Source organism: Poecilia reticulata, linkage group LG23, assembly GCF_000633615.1.
Source record: "Poecilia reticulata strain Guanapo linkage group LG23, Guppy_female_1.0+MT, whole genome shotgun sequence".
NCBI lineage: Eukaryota > Metazoa > Chordata > Actinopteri > Cyprinodontiformes > Poeciliidae > Poecilia > Poecilia reticulata.
Genome location: NC_024353.1, coordinates 12,466,162 through 12,483,191, shown reverse-complemented (window position 1 = coordinate 12,483,191; position 17,030 = coordinate 12,466,162). Strand labels below are relative to the sequence as shown.

Genomic DNA, 17,030 nt, shown 5'->3' with positions numbered 1-17,030 from the left:
GATGGATGGATGGATGGATGGATGGATGGATGGATGGATGGATGGATGGATGGATGGATGGATGGATGGATGGATGGATGGATGGATGGATGGATTGATGGATGCTGACCGAAGCTGTGTTAGGCAACAAGCAGAACAAGCGTGGAAATAACTAGATTTTTCTTATTTTTATTTTCATTGACAGTGAACTTCTGAGAAATTAAAGATACAAAATGAAACTTCTACAGGTGTGACGGATTTATAAGAAACATACCAACCTGAGCCAATCAGGAGCAGGTGACCTCACAATGCTATTTCCATACAGTATTTGTATGAAGGCCCTTTTACTTTTTCATTTGTAGGGTAATCTTTATATCAACTGGTGAGTAACTCTCTTTCTTGCAGAGAGAGAAAGTTTATATTTATATATTGCACTTCACTGACTACTGAAATGAAGTTCAGTTTGGAAATCATTAATTTGCATTCTAGTATGGAACCATTAAAGTTGACGAAAAAATCTTCATCACATGACGCAGACGTGATCCTCGAGTGGCAAATTCAAACCCCGAATTGGCTTTAAAGACTTTGTCTTTAAAGCTAAAGTCTATCCTACCTTACACCTTCCCACAGGAGGTGTAAGGTAGGAAATTGCCGCTCTGCAGGGTTTTTAAATCACTACTTTTAAGTGGTTAAAAAGTAGTTTAAGGATAAGAAGGTAAATGTTTTGGCGTGGCCATAATGGAGTCTGCATTTCAGTCCTTTAGAGAACTAGTGGGCAGATCTGAAAAGGCATGCAAGAGTTTGGCGGCTTACAAACAGTTCCACCTGTTCAATCAAGAGCAACAGACCAAAAACCAACAAATTAATGTGAAGTGTTTATGGAAGGAAACTCAAAGCAATACATTTACAAGGTTAAGCTTAATACTGAGGAAATACATACAAACTTCTGATTTTGACAAACAAATCTGACACATTTCTCTGATTTTTGTGGCATTTAGCAAAAATAAATAATGTTGGTGAAAAATCTAAATGAATAAAGTTTCAAGTTTTTGCATTTTCTTGGCTTGAGTAGTACAATTCAATGAGTTGCATTAACAAGGATGAATTAATGGTAGCCAACTGACACACTTTGCTTCTGACAGTGAAATATTAACTTAAAGTTTTTTAAAGACTGATGCAATGAAAAACATGTTCTGAAATTTGATTAGACTAATTTCTGTCCGCAGACTGATTTGTTGTAGAATAATGCTGCCAGTTAATCACTGCAGCTCCACCAGGACTGTTTTGAGTCACGATGATTATAAAAGCTGTTTGGAGCGTTTAGTTTCGGCAGAACGTTATCTTTCACTGAACCAAATGTAAGGTGAAACCTAAGACGTGGCGTGGCTCAAGTTCAGGAAAAGTAAAACTACAATAAAATACTTTGAAGTTGATAGCTATAACATGACAATATGGGAGGAAAAAAAGGTTTGAGAATTAGTACTGATGTGAGGTCCTACAAGTCTATAAATGATGTATACAGGCAAATATATAAATATATAATTTTAATGTTTTTTTTTACATTTACTTTAAACATAGAACGACTATTTTTAACAACGCTTCGTTCATCTTTTGTCTGTTTTTTCCCCCCACATTTATCCAGATTTCTAAAGCAGAACATGTCAACATGTCCCATTTCTGCCACTAGAGGGAGACATACACCTCTCTATTCTACTGCTAAAAGTTGAGAAAGGCGCCGATAAAAGGACCTGCAGGAAATTCATTCTACTTTTTATTCACTATTGGAAGCAAAAGTCCATCATTTTTGTTATAAGTTCTCATAAATTGAAACTAGTTTTAAGTTTCAAAGGGCATTTCTTTAGGAGACGGATCAAATTGACAAACTATAAATGACAGAGCAAAACATTTAGCTTCTAATGATCATTGTGCATTTTAAAAAATTTCTTTACAACAGATAGAAGACAGAATGCTGTAAAACAAGGGAGCGTGTTCAACCTGCTGTCTGTTACAGTGTTGACATTGTTCCTTTGCTTTTTTTTCCAAGTAATGTTCTTGATAATGTGCCAGAAAACACATCCACACTTTTTATTAGCAATGCCCTCAAAATCCATCAAGATCTTTTCATTAAGATGTTAAAGACAGTATTTCACATTCTTACATTAACAAGTCCTTTTATTTCCAGTCTCTCGTCCTCATTATTATGCAAACAAATCCTCATTTCGGTTTTTCTCTGAAATTACAGCGCATCGCATCACATCGCGCGGCAGTCGAAGCTCAAAGTCTTGGCTCGGTTTTAATTAGATTTGGAGCGACGTGGATTCTGTTTAACCGAATATATGCGTCGGACCTGCCTTGAGATGAAATTTGTGTTGAATAAATTAACTGTTTAGAAGTGAGGCGCAGCCGGCTGCTACATGTGTCGACATTGTATCTGGTCTAAGCCCACTGGCATCAGGCTGCAACTGAACAATAATCAGGATCTAATCTGCAAATGACAAACAAGTCATTTGTAAATGTTGTTATCTCAGGGAACGATTTCATCATCTCTGAAGTATTGCTAAAAAGGCCACTCAGTCCATTAGTGAGACCGAATTGCTTCTAATACCTCAGAGAGATGAATTACACCGAGAGATGACTGTGTAACCAAAATAATGACTTTGTGTGGTTCAGTTACAGCAATAAAACAAAGGTCACTGACATCCCCATCCAGGACGCCTCATGGACATTAGGTAGTATTCACTGATGGAAGATAATTAAGTGAGATAACCCTTAAGGATGGTGGCTGATTGTTGTGGAGGGACTTCCAAAGGTATTTTGTATGTGCATGAGCACATGAGCTTTGACTTGGCAGCAGACACAGGACAGGTGGATGCTCAGCCAGCCAAAGACCCGTTACTTGCTCAGGGGGCAGCAAACGTGTATATGTGTGTGTGTGTGTGTGTGTGTGTGTGTGTGTGTGTGTGCAGGCGGTAATTACTTTTCTCTCCTTGTGTGCATGTTTGTGTGTACGTGGAGACGGGGGTGATTAGAAATGGGTGGCGGGTGGAGGTGCTTGTCAGAAGTTATCTTCCCATCTCATCTCATCATAGGCTGTCTGGCGGATTCCCTCGATGGCTCAACAGCCCGATGCTGCGGTGCTGCTGTCAATCGGGCCGTCAACGCCTGCAGAAATCGATGCCAATCTCCCTCGGTTTCTATTTTTAACTGAGGCTCAGCAACCCGGGCCTTTGATAAGGATGCTACATTCTTTAGGCCCCCCCCAGCCCTCTTTGCTGTGGATGAGCATCCCCCCCTTCTCTTCCACCCCAATCACCTTTCCAACCTCTTTCTGAGGCCTGATAAGAGGCAAACACGATGGAGCTTAAAGCTCAGGCCCGCCCCGACAACCTGAAAAGGGCTTTTATGCTGGAGAAAATGGTTATTTTCAACAGCGCAACAAGTACGAGTCTGACAGGGTAAAAATGGGAAACACAAGCCTGATTTTAAATGGAACCTTTGATACATTCAAATGACAAAATCATAGCTTTCGCATTTAATGCCTTTCATTTTGGGGTATCAGGGTAAAGGGCAGTCACAATATAAAAGGAAACGAAATCACTGAATAATGGTACTCATGTGGAAATCACTAAGAAGACCCAATTAGTTGACCTGGATTTTAATTAGCGGTTTCTAAGCAAAGGTGTCTAATCGCTACCCTTTGCATTTAGTGATGATTAGCATTTGCAAACTTCTTCCTTCCAAATTACAGTTGTGTGAGATTTTGTGTTGGTTTATTAGACATCAGAATAAAACATTAAATGTGAAAAAGATTAATGGCTACCGATACTTTTGGGACGCACTTCAATTATCGCCCGCGATAATTTATTATTGCTACGGCATCTGCAGAACCAATGGTGTTCAAGTAAAAATAAACTTTCAGTACCCGCAAAGACAGTTTGTCTTTCTGTCCACGAATTGATTCAGTTTCAGTAAGTCAATGTCAAACATCAGGAAAACGAAAACAAAGAAAGCAAAGACCTACGCCGCCCCCTGTAACACCGGCATTAATATCTGTGGTGTTGTCTTCTCATTAGAGCAAGATAATGCTTGTGGAATCTGCAGACCATTTCAACTTGGTTTGGGAGCTTTCAGCTTTCCTCAACTTTCCAACAACCTGCCTCCCCCCTTGATATTTAGCTTCCTCCCTTTTTGTCAGTGTTTAAATCTCACTTTAAACAAATATCCGCTCACTGGGTTTTTCGGAGATTAGGCTTTCTGTTTAATTGTGTCGGTTCTTTGTTGCTTTCAATCGATATTTCCTAGCAGCCTCTTTTATTGACTTAGTGGATTACCAAGCTGAACTTTTTTTTATGGGTTTGTTTCAAAATAATAAAACTAAGTACTCATGTCTTTTAGTTCGTCTTATTAATCTGTGTGTGCTTTGGTCAGTGTTTGTGATTTAAATGTACTACAGAGATAAAAAAAAAAAATGATTTAAAGAGACACCATCTGCTAAAGGCTGGTGATATGGGACTTAAAAGCAGGCAAATAAAAGTTGGCAACAAAACACTGACTTACAGAAAGCAGGAAACCGAAGACACAAACAAGCGAGTGGTTTGGAGCAAATGGGAGGATAGCTAACAGGAGGATCTGACAGGCAGCAGGAGAAACATGGGGGTATATATACAGAGGAGGGAGATTGCTGGATAGAAGACAGGCAAGGTGAATTACTAATGAGAAACAGCTGTAAAGGAAGCAGACATTGAGGGAAACGCATGGGAGGGGATGGCAGAACATCTGCAGAATCACTGACTTTATTCGTTTTCATAATTATCAAAGTGGGAGTCGGGCGCTGTTGACGGGTATGACCCGGGTAACGAGCAGTTTGAAACAGTGGTCGAACAAAACGCCTGCCTGGGCACCGGTTGCCTCATCAGGAGGCAAATGGTCCGTAACGACATTAAACATAAATTCAAAGGCGCATAAGTTAACCTTCTTACGGCTCTCAGTTCAGTGAATGCGATGCCGTCGAACTGAAACGCCTCTTGTTCGTCACGATGTTTGCTCATCTTGTGCGCACAATGGCCACACTTATCGTCCACGCAGACGCCAATGATTAGAAATTCAAATTCAGGGGGATACATGGTTCAACATTTAACATATCCGTGTTGTGAATATTCACCCATCTCAACAAAGTTTGTAGGAGGAGAACGTTTTCCGTTTCCTGAATATCCTTCTGAATATTATTCTTCCTCCAGTCCGCCACAGCCTGGAGGATGCCTGATTATGTTCCCCTCCTCAATTGCACCAATTCCAATTTTCCGTTGCTTATTTGCATTTCTAATCAACGTAAAGCGGGTGGTCAATGTGGACTGTGTAAACTTGGAAAGAACATTTTGCTGCAAATCAAAGATGGAATTGGATTTGAAGTTCATGAGTTGGTGCTAAATTAACAGGCAATTTCAGTCTTTATTAAAGGGTCTGGCTCACATTTGATGATAACGTTTAAAACAAGGTGTTCTCAACTATTTTCTAAACCGTCTCACTTCGGCTAGAGCGCTGCGTCAATATCCTTCTTGTGGTTTTTATTCAGCAGATAAACAACAAGAAAAACTACATAATTAAAGTTGTTGGAGAGGTTTTGACAGGATTCCTCTGATTTCGGGGCAGACGCTGCCGGTGCGGTGAGCACTTTATAAAAGAGCATTATAAAACCGAGGGGCCGCTGATTTAACCTTTATGAAGCCGAGCGTTGATGAAGAGCTGTGTGTTTCAGCATCGCATCCCTGAGTGGACGCGATGCTTAAGATATTAAAACGTACATTTAAAAACTTCATTTGTCATCTCTAATTGTATTTTATTTATTTATTTTTTTGTGCTTGTGTACTTTTTGGCCCCAACCAAAAAACTTGCTGGCAGATCTAGATTTCAACATTTTCCTTCTAATTGGATGTTTTTGTGAAGGCAGGATTAATCAGCCGCGGGGTATTTAATGTTGTTTGGACAGCTGAGAGGTAATACAGCCAAGCCATTAACATATCATTAAAGAGTCCTAAACACTGTAATTGCAGCCAGAGCGCTGACTCTACACTCTCATTAAGTGGACTCAAACAGTGGTCGTCTCATCGTGATGGGCTCCAGCGAGATGTCGGGTGTGTGTGTGTGTGTGTGTGTGTGTGTGTGTGTGTGTGTGTGTGTGTGTGTGTGTGTGTGTGTGGAGAGGGGGGGATCTGTGGAACTCAGCACGTCGTTGTCACAATGAGATCTCGGCAGGTCACGCTGTGAGAAGATCATTTCCAAAATGTCATGTAGACCTTTAAAAGGCACAACTTTTGTAAGTTAGAGGCTGCAAAACAAGAACTCCAGCTGATTCTGCCCTTCCTTTTTTCACCCTCTTTGAATCGGACTTCTCCGGCAGCAGACATGCGTCGTGTCCAATGAAATAATCTGTGAAGTGATAATCTACCAACTAAGTTCAAAGAAGCTGGAGAGAGTATAAAGAAAGCATTAACTACGCATCACGGTTACTGGAGTCCAGATGAGCCTAACTTTGCAGATATGACTTGAAAACACAAAAATAAACCCTAGAAGCTTATCTTGCAAAAATATGCAACCTGCAAGCAGATCTTGTGGCTTTCTTTTCATCAATTTGCAACAAGGGTTATCTTAGCTTAGTGCACAAATACTGACACTGCTCGATTTTGGAAAGGAGAAAGAAAACTAAAGATTGAAACTGAAGTTCTTCCAAAACAAAACAAAACAAAACACAGCCAATGGTTACAGTACCCGATTCAGCTCCTCCAGATTTACTATGAACCTCTTGGTTGCTTCCTTTTCCAGCCTGTAAGATTACGCACTATAAGATTACCATGTTTTGGTAGATTTGCAGTCGATGGACCAAATAATGATCTGCATATCGTTTAATAACTTCTCTCTGCTTTCAGTTTTGCTCCCTGACCCGTCTGGTGGGCTGTTTGATGTTTCTGATGCGATCAAAAGTATTTTCAAGTGGACACCATGAAGCAAACAATGTCTAAATGCAATTATTTGAATTGAATATTGCTGCATACCATCAGTGCATTACAAAATAAGGACGCCATGCTTGCAGCACCCCGTGACCGTGCACAGATGACTCACGGCAGTCAAGCTGAAAGATGGAGTTAACTCTAAAGCCGAGGATGACTTGCAGAGCTTTCATGCGACTCTTTCACTTTCTTCTCAGAGATTTTGGACGGCTAAGCTCGCCTACATGCACCAGCTGCCTGTTGTCTTGGGGATCGCCTCACACGTCTTTCTTTCTTTTTTTCCTTTACTGATGAAATCAGAGGAAATCCACAGGCTACCCTTGCACGTTTTGTGTCTTCTCCGCTCACAAATTTCCAGCGACATGCCTCTCCTCTCCTCTACAAACACTGGCACCGCTCCTCATTCCAATTAGAGGAAGTGCAAAGAGGTTTGTTGGCACGCAAGCGGTAATGAGATAATGCCTGAAATTTGGGAGAGTGCACAAAAGGGAATATGTAATTAAAAGACAAAGTCTGTCAAATATTGACACAGATGTGTCCTGTGATGTGGAACTGATGTGAAGGATGAGTCTACATAATTAGGCAGCTTTTCAGAATTTCACAGATTTCCCTACAAAAATGAAACTCCCCAAGTTCAGATAAAGAAAATAAACTTCAAAAATAAATTCTTTTAATCTGATTGTCTTGAAATATACATCTAATGTGACTTGACGTGAAAGCTTTCTAGTCAGATTCTGCGAATAAAAGTTTAGCTTTAGTGATTAATACATGGGATAGTATTTTAATATCAAACTACTCTGTAACTTTACTCTAAGCTTTAGGGGAAGAGCTTTTCAGTTTATTCTCTGAACTCGACTAAAGAAAAAAGTTAAACGCAACACTGGGAACACTAATAAGAGGCAAAGAAACTAAATTGACACAATAATAATCAACAGTCTCTTTTCAAATGCATCCCTAGCCATTTAACTTTTCTTTTTTGCAATTACAACTGAAGGTCTTAAACCCATTTGTATTCAGCCTCCGTCAGTCTGATATCTCTGCATAAACATCCAATAAAACCCAACCATCAGACAAGGAGAGTTTTAATCAGGGAGATTTAAAGTAGCTCTGGGTGAGCTGCAGAGATCGACGGCTCAGGGTGGAAATCCTGATGAGAGGACAACTATTAAACCAGAATAATAGCTCAGTAAAGCTGTGATGACTGGCTTTCCTTGTCAAAATCGTTTGTAAATGAATTGTTAGATCTTTCTTATGAGATTATTCTTCTCCTCACCAAATCAGTCCAGAACAAATATCAAGCGGAGCCTGAAATTTTAATGAAAAGTCATGTAGGGCGACGGCTGCTGCGACAGATTTCTGATTATCATCTTCCATTTCAAAGTTATTAGCTCTTCAACAAATGTCTCGTCTCCCTCTTTTTTTTCCCCGTTTCAGTGTGATCACTCCTTTAACTGGCCATCCTTCGATCATTGGACCGATGTCTGTCGGGCCTTTCTGATACAATTCAACAGCAATGACCTATTGAGTCTTATTGTACAGTGTGACAAAAGTTACCATCAAGATTGTATCATATGGAGGCTGCACGGTGCGACATGTTCAGGCTATTGTTGTACTCTCAGTATTCACCAGGCTTCAGTTAAAATCTTCACAATCCTGGCTTTTATAGACAAGTGGCAAGAAACCACCTTGTTAAAAATCACAAGTGCAGCTCAACGTTCGCCACAAACCGCAGTGGACGACTGAGGCTCAGTGGGAAGAGAAGTCATCTTGCAATCAGTTGTGGGCTTAAGTCCTGAGGGTTGACCTTTGCCCTTTGGTAAGGCACTCAACCACAAGTCGCTTTCTGATTTGTATTTCAGTGTTTGAGTAATAGATGAGAGCACAACTAGGCAAAAAGGAAATGCTGTGAGTGTGTTGCGTAAGATAGTATCTACCTTGCAACAATTTAATCTGGTCAGATACTTAAAATGAATATTTTAGTCATTTTGCAAAACGTTGACAGAAAAACTAGTTCTGCAAGTCATCCCAACTTCACAGTTCTGTCCTCTGCCATATTTCAAAATATAGTGTTTCTCCTTATGCTGTGGAGATTATGTTTTGCAGAAGGAATCGAGTCAAATGAAGCTAAATACAGAGAAATCCTGGAAGATCCATTAGTGGCTGCAAAGGCTTGAGAATTGGGTGGGGTCACCGTCCAGCAGGACAAAGTCCCATTGGAAAGGTTCAGATCAAAACAAATACTTCATATAAAAATGTAAATTCAAACCTAAACTCCTCTCACAGGTGCATTAATTCCAATTTGATAGATTGAGTCATTTTGCAAAGACAGACAAACAAGAACATTGGTCTCAAAATGTATAAGCCTGGTTGTCCCGAAAGACTTGCAGCAAAATTATTCACCGAGTGAATCCAAATAATCAGAAAGATTATTTTTATTGGTACCTACATGCAATACTGAAACACAGTTAAATGTGCAAGAAGACTCTTAATATTCTTTGTGTTGTTGCATTCCTGCTCACATTCTGTGCACATAAAGCAAATTGCTTCTGGTATGTATGTTCCCCCCTAATCCAGTGAGATTTGAGTTAAACTGCTCACTGAAACAGTTTGTGATTCCTGTGCATGTTTTTTTTAGAAAAAAAGAGGGGGGAAATTATACCATCTGACAAATGAAAAAAAAGAGATATACAGCAGGTTGAACTGGCATTATTCATAATTTATTGAGCAGTAGAGAGATTACAACTGGGAACAAATGCAGCACAGAAGACAAAAGAGCATTATTTATTACAGAAAAATCAAAGCAGAGCCTGAAGCAGGGTGGAGATAAAGTAGAACAACAGTCGTACATTAAACCTACTGTACAGAAACACACCGCATTATTGCATCTGTCAGAGGAAAATCCCATTACACCAGAGTTGATGATTTCCACCTGAACTTGAAGAATCGGCGACCTTGTGGAATCTGATCATGAGTCGTGGAGCCGCGAAAGCCGTAATTTGGAGGAAAAAAAAAAGAACAGCTGTCAATATTAAAATGAGTCCAAGTGCTGCCTGTCTCATCATTTTGACATTTGAATGTGAGGTTTGCTGTCTGGTTGGATCATAACTGTGAAGCGAACCCTTGGGCGAGACGAAAAGACAGGAGCGATCTATTCAAACACCGCTTCCCCTTTATGAGCCTATGCTGCTGTAAATAATGCAGGCTCTTTCCCACTTTCCCATAGACTTCATCACTGTTGATTCCCACCTTTAGATTCCCATGGACCCCCACAGGGTTAAAAATCGAAGCCTTCCTCTGCCTTCTTTAATGTCTTCCTTCTGTTCAAATATTCTCTCAGACCACCTCACGACTCAATAAAGCGGGGGGGAAAAAAAAAAAAAAAAAAGTCTTATGTGGGAGTGGGAACCTGAAAAATAAATTAAACAGATAATGCAGGCAACAGAAACTTGTCAAGCCTCCCCTCTGAATTTTAGATCACAACATCTTATAGCTTAAAAAGAAATAATTAAACTGCCGCAGAACTTATCTAGTTTTCATCTCAAATTATTATGCATCTCAAATGAGCGAAGAAGTAATGTCCCACAACTGCAAACATGTGTCAGCTTCTTGTAATATCCAGGGATTAATAATTCAGCTCTTGGCTTCTGCCTGTTTAGACTTTATTCAGCTTGTGTGCAAGGAGCGCAGGCTGGCAGCGTATTTCGCGGTGAACACAAACAGGGAGTTGACATTTAAACCCAAACCCTGCAGCACACGAATGAACCCACCAGCAGGATAATTTGAGTTTCTTGCTTAATTAGTTGACACCAAGTTCAGCCCAGGCGAAAGTTACTGCAGCGCCATTATTAGGGTGCCAAGATTTGTACATAATTTAGGAGGAAAATGAAGGGGGTTGCTCTGAGTTGATTCAAAGTTTCTTGCCTTGAAGTTTTAAAGGGACTGAGAAAGGTTACCAACTGGTACTATTTTGAGTGAAATGTCTAAAATGCTTAGAAAACTACTATGAATTACAATAAAATCTGGCACTTTAGACTGTGGTCCCTTCAGATCTAACAAAACAGACTGAGCCGGCCTCCTGCTGGTCTCTTCAGACTGGAGCCTTTTCAAGGAACTCCCTGTTCAACTTCTGCACCAAGGTGGACAATGAGTCAGCCAGCACATTTAAAAAAAAGATCTTTTGTTGCATCTGTGTTGTCATCATTAAAGGTACAAGCATCTCAGCCACAAGAGCTTTTGCAATCCTCATTTTTGGTTTGTGAAGAAAAACAATGCAGTTTTTCTGTTGTCTTGTCCACTCAGACTCGAATGTATTTTAGCCACAACACTTTAACATGGCCAAACATATAGGATCAATGAAACCACTTCTCTACGCTACAGTTTAAAGGGTGATTTTGCACGTTTTCAATCACTCAGGTTTGAGACGGTTACAAAAAAAGATTCGGTTAAAAGGTACATTCAGTAACAATCAATATATGTTAAGAGCTCAAATTTTTAGAGAAAGGAAGATTTTAGTGGATTTGAGTGATTTAAAACTAATCAAACTTTGAGTGACGTGCAAGATCCTTTTTAGTCTTTTTTTTAAAGAGAGACAATACGCTGTATCCACTAGAAACACTATCTGAAGTCTATTTCAACATATTCTGGGTAGAAAATATAAATAGTGTTATAGACATATTAAAAATACTTTATAAAGAGTTCACAGTCAACAATGCGAAAGTGACACAATGAAAAAACAAAACAAAAAAAAATCCCAATATTCTCTTCAACAGCTCCAAAACTACAGAAGTATGGAACTTTATAGTTTCACTATTTAGTGGCTCTATTATATAACAGGATGTACTTTTGCAGAACTTGCTACTTTCCACAAACTCCATGGTACGTTCCTGAAAGGTCTGTAAAAGTTACCTTTCCAGAATGTATAGATCACTTTCTGGAACTTACCAAGTGTTTTTGGAGAACATTTTTGAACCTATTAGACTCTATGAAAGTTATATGTTTATACCTGGTAAATTCAGCAAAGTGACTTCTAAGTTCAGGAAAAGTACCTGATAAGTTACGACTCAGAAGTACCTTAGAAACCAATAAATACATGGTAAATAATGGAAACGGTTACTTTCCAGAACTTAAAGGATGGACTGTAATATGTTGCGCTACAAACAGTGTGAAAACCTTTTAGTGCTGTTAAAGAGGGATATAAACCTTTTCTGCACAACTTAACAGGGAAACGGCAAATATATTCAGACATTATTGAGTGACCTACCTGAGAGAGTCATTTTATTTCGAAAGTGGTTTTGAGATCTTTCAGGCTGCAGTTCTGATCAAGGACCGCAGGGCAGGGAAGTGAAGAAATTAATATTGAATTGGAGACACAAGCAGCCAGCATGCAGCTGGGAAAAGTAGGTCGGTTAAGACAATTCTGCACCGAGGATTGATTTTTCAGCTGTGAATTTTTCCGAAAATAATTCAAATCTATAGTTTTCACTCCAATTTGGACCAGACTGTGACTCCGGTCTAAAAACAGCCCCGCTCTTCAGTGAGGTCCCCGAACTATATTTAAACCCTGTGTGCATTCGGGATAATGGGCAGGACATTGATGTGAACATGGCAGCTGTCATAGCCACAGGAAGCTCTCTGCATGTGTTGGCCAGCATGTCGAGCACTCACCGCGTGTTTAGTGGCTTCTACTCCTACATGAACCCATCTACCATCACGTAGGAATAAAAAGCCATAAGACACAACAGCAATCTCACAGGAGGGAGGGAAAAGTGGGAAGGAGGAAGGAATACTAATGGAGGAGTCCACGTAGCTGCAAAAGGAGGGAGTTGTTCTCCCAGCTGGAAGGAAGAAGAAGGCAGGAAGCAGGCAGGGAGAGTGGTTAAGGAGAAAGTTAATTTCTAGTGGAAAGGACAGAGGGGAAAGGAGAGAGAAAAGGAGTCATTCATGAGGCAATGCATGATTATCCAGAAGGCTGTGTTCCCTGTTTGTCTTTTTCTGTTTGTTAATGTGCAGCAGATGAGTTTGGACTGCAGGCGTTTCGCGTTTCCTCTGTGTGTAAGCAATATTTGATGCGTTGAAAGCAACCTGCCCAAACGATCCTAATCAAAATCCATCTGCTCGGGTTCCAAATGCACACATTTTCCAGTCAATCTGCCATGTTTCGAAAAGCTCGTTTGGATAAAAACCTTGTATTTACTCAGACGGTTCGCAGTTAGATTTATGCTTCTTAAAAACCAACCTACTCTAATTAATATCCATTTCATAGTCTGTGCTCGCTTGTCTCCTGCACAGGAGAAACAGGGGTGTTTGCATGCAAAAGGGGTTACAGTATGAGGGTGTGCATGCACAAGTCAGGCACATCCAGATAAATATGTATGACTCCACGGCAGAGGGTTTCCTGCTTTGTATGCTAATGATCTAATTCAAGTTTAATTTTGCAACATAGGTACGGTGAGGGTAGGGAGGTGGAGGAGGGCTGACGCACCAATGAATGACCTCATGAGATAAAGCATTGGCAATGAGGTAAAAGATTAAATCTCATTAATCTCACTGCAGCTTTCGATGAGGATCACGAAGACCGCAGCTGATGATACAGGCCATGAAATATGCAAGATTTGAGATAAATGTGTGTGACGTTCGTCATATTTTACCAACTTTAATGGATATTTTGGAGGAAATGGAACAGAAAAATCAATAAAAAGAGACTAAGTGAAAAAAAAGAGCAATCAGAAGAATGGAAAGTATATTCAAAGGCTGAAAAAGTCAACTCATAAGCACATGTTTTAGATATCGGTAATTTGGATGGATAAATCAGCTGCATGTTAATAAAGCAGATCAGATTAACAATAAATGTCACCTGTTGCATAAATCAGTCATATTGATGCAATAAGCGACCGCACATATGATATGTTGGTGACATGTCGATATGAGGTACAACTTTTCAATTAAAATGCAAATGACCAAGTTTATTAATTAGGCATTTTACTGATTTGATCCTAAATTAACCTCAACCAAACTACGCTTCTTTTAAAAGGTCAGAAGTTTATCATTATTAACCCAGTAACTGATAAATCTTTCATCCCTTTGTGTCACAAATTTAGATATTTGCATATCATTAGAAGGCTATACAACTGTAAACCAGACAATAGTTGGTTTATACTGCACTTCCTAGAGATGAACACAACTTTGTGCATTTTTTAAAAATGGTTTATATTTAGAGGTTGATAAAATATGCATGTTTTCACAAGCCAATGGGATGTGTGGCCTAAACGACAAGGGATTCTACTGAAAATTGTCAGGAATTGGGCTGGAGATTAGTGAAAAACAACCAAAGTAAAGTAAGAAGCCAACTTAAACACCCCAAAAAGTCTTAATCCTTACTAGAAACAAAATGTAAAGAAATAAGCTACCGCCTTACAGCACAGCACTGTACTTTCCCTGAAGTGTGTTTGGTGAAAACACTTGTGTTCAAAGGTTATGTCTCCGGCTCCAGCTGTCACAGGTCTCCGCATCAACTCCTTGGTGGAGGCTGCAGCAGAGGAAAGAGGAAGAAGAGTGGAGAGGTGAGACATGCACGTGCGAGAACTCAAGATGAGAAATGAAATCTTTATTACTGCACTGCAGCTGGTTATTTAATGAGACAATCCTGCGGGTTGGTTATTGAATTAAGGATCATTATGAGTGGCTGGGATAACAATGCACAGCCTGGAAGAAAATTGTTGCTGTGCAGTTTAGGCTGCCAGTCTTTAAAGGCTGTCTGTCTTTAAAAAGTGCTTCTTCCTGAGAAAATCTCAAGTCTTAAAGAGCTCCCGCTGGGATTTTCGCAGCTCGCTGACACTTACAGCTTCAAAACAGACATTAACCACAAACCAATTATGTCGAGCAGCAACTACTTGTTGATGACTCGTGCAGTTTAATGCGCCTAATGAAAAGTTAATAGCAAGCATGCTCAGAGATTTCCGCACCTGCTACCACCTCTCCACTGAGGTGAAAATTGTTGACAAGCCAGCAGTAAAATGGAACAGTGTTTTGGCCAAATTATTCAAACCATCCGCTGGATCAAAATGGCTCCGGCTTTCACTCTGTCATCTAAAAACCTTCTGGGAATCATTCGGGGTAACCCTCCACACAATGAGCTGTGACATCTTCATTGAAAAATGATTGATTGGGCTGCAGGGAGAGGGGGCAGTTTGAGAAACGGATCACTCAAACATTCAAGCTGTAAAGGCCCAATAATATGATGAATGGTCTATTTGTGTAACGGATGAGGAGAGACTTGCATGGAGATTAAAACGTTTAGGTTTTCTGACGTGTTCCACTCAGAGTGAATGGGTTAGAAATTTGAATAATATGTCTGTGTTCTCCATCAGGGAGCAAGTTGGAAATGAATTTGGGTTGCAAGAATGCAGCGTGGCTCATTTGTCACCACCTGCATCGGGGCGAGAGGAGAGCAAAACGGTTCTAATGGATTGTGACGCAAGTACACTTGTGTGAACGTCCTGTCCAGATGAGTCAAAGAAAGGCCACTTAAGGGCACAAAAGCAAACATTGTGTAAATATTTGATTAATTGATCTAAATTGTGGGAAAAGGAGCCACATTAAATCATACCAAAATTGCTGTGGCAAATAGTTTTTTCCTCACTTGAGGCAATTGTGCTGCTGTAACCATGCATCATAAACGGACCATTTAACACTTACAACTGCAACTGTATGTAAAGATAAGCCACTAATCACTTAACTAAACAATGTCTCCATGGATCGAGGGAGAGTGTTGATAGAGTGACCCAATTTTTCACACACAGCATCTATAATTGATGTGCAATAGATGCAGCCGCCTCAGATCTGATAAGGGGCTTGGCTCTGATGGATATCCAGATAGGCGTTTGCAGGGGGAACAGATGTAGAGTCGTGCATCAGAGAGGGATGGGGTTGCCGGTGATCGTTTCCACCCTGCAGCGAACAAAATAGCCCTCATATATCCCTGTAATCTGCATTAGTGCCGGAGCACCAGCCAGGAGACAGCACAGAGGGGGATGAGTAATGGGGCTACTGCTGATTTGGCAGGGCTATATTACACCTCAAAATCTGAGGCATGCCCAACTGGCGAGAATATGAAATGAGGTTGTCACAAACGAGCATCATCCCTCCCTACTGATAGCTGTATTTATTAGACGGTGATAAACCCGAAAACATGCTTCGACTTGAAAACTAATTTCACTTTATTTTTTATGGTTTAAACAGTTTAAGGAGCCGAAATAAAATAACTGCTTCTGGAGAAAGAAATTTGTTATGTTTAAGTTGTTTAACTCCATCACCTTATAGTCCATTATATAGTGATTCAGTCATTTGGTGGTATTCAAGATTGTAAGTCTTATACTCTCTGGCGCTTGGTGGTGGAATCTCCCTGAGCACAAGAAAAAAACAAAAAACAAAACAGACATTGGACTTGATGAGATTAAAATAGACGAGTAGAAACTTTGAGTTAACATCAACAAACAAGTCCAGAGTTTTAAGATTTAAGTGACGAAGCTGGCCCACAATATCTGGACAGACTTTAGACTAGAGATGTGCCGATCAGGGTTTTTCGTGCCGATACCAATCACCCATGAGGGCCGATCACCGATACCAATCACCGATACCGATCACATTATTTTTTTTATCATAAACACTACCAGTTACATTATGTGGAAAAAGGAACCATGAATTCACCTTAATTTAGACAAAAACTTGTTTTTAATAACTTTTTCCAAGAAGAAAACTAAACAAAACAGGCATTGTGCAAATTGTACTGCTATTGGTAATACTATCTTTAACAGACTGATAACATATGAAGGCTCTGAAGAGGCTAAATAATGCAAAGAGCCAAAATAAAACCTCTCAACATTGCCAAAAAAATTCAAGTATGAAACTTTGCATTCAAAGGCAAATACAGGATCCATTACAATAAACAATCCAGAGTTACTGAATGAAAACTTACTGTTAGCATCGTGGCTAGCAGATTACCGCTAGTTCTGAGTGGCTGTTTCTGACTGAGCGGAGTAATTATGCAGA

At 40.0% G+C, this 17,030-nt stretch overlaps 1 long non-coding RNA gene across 2 annotated transcripts in view; it reads right to left on the bottom strand.

The window, feature by feature from the left end:
• Window positions 1–13,619: 13,619 nt before the first annotated feature.
• LOC103459406 (uncharacterized) overlaps window positions 13,620–17,030 on the bottom strand; it is a 58,257-nt gene continuing 54,846 nt past the window's right edge. For both annotated transcript variants that reach the window (XR_532732.2, XR_532734.2), the window contains exon 3: window positions 13,620–14,508. This is a non-coding gene — a long non-coding RNA (uncharacterized LOC103459406). The remainder of the gene's footprint in view (window positions 14,509–17,030) is intronic.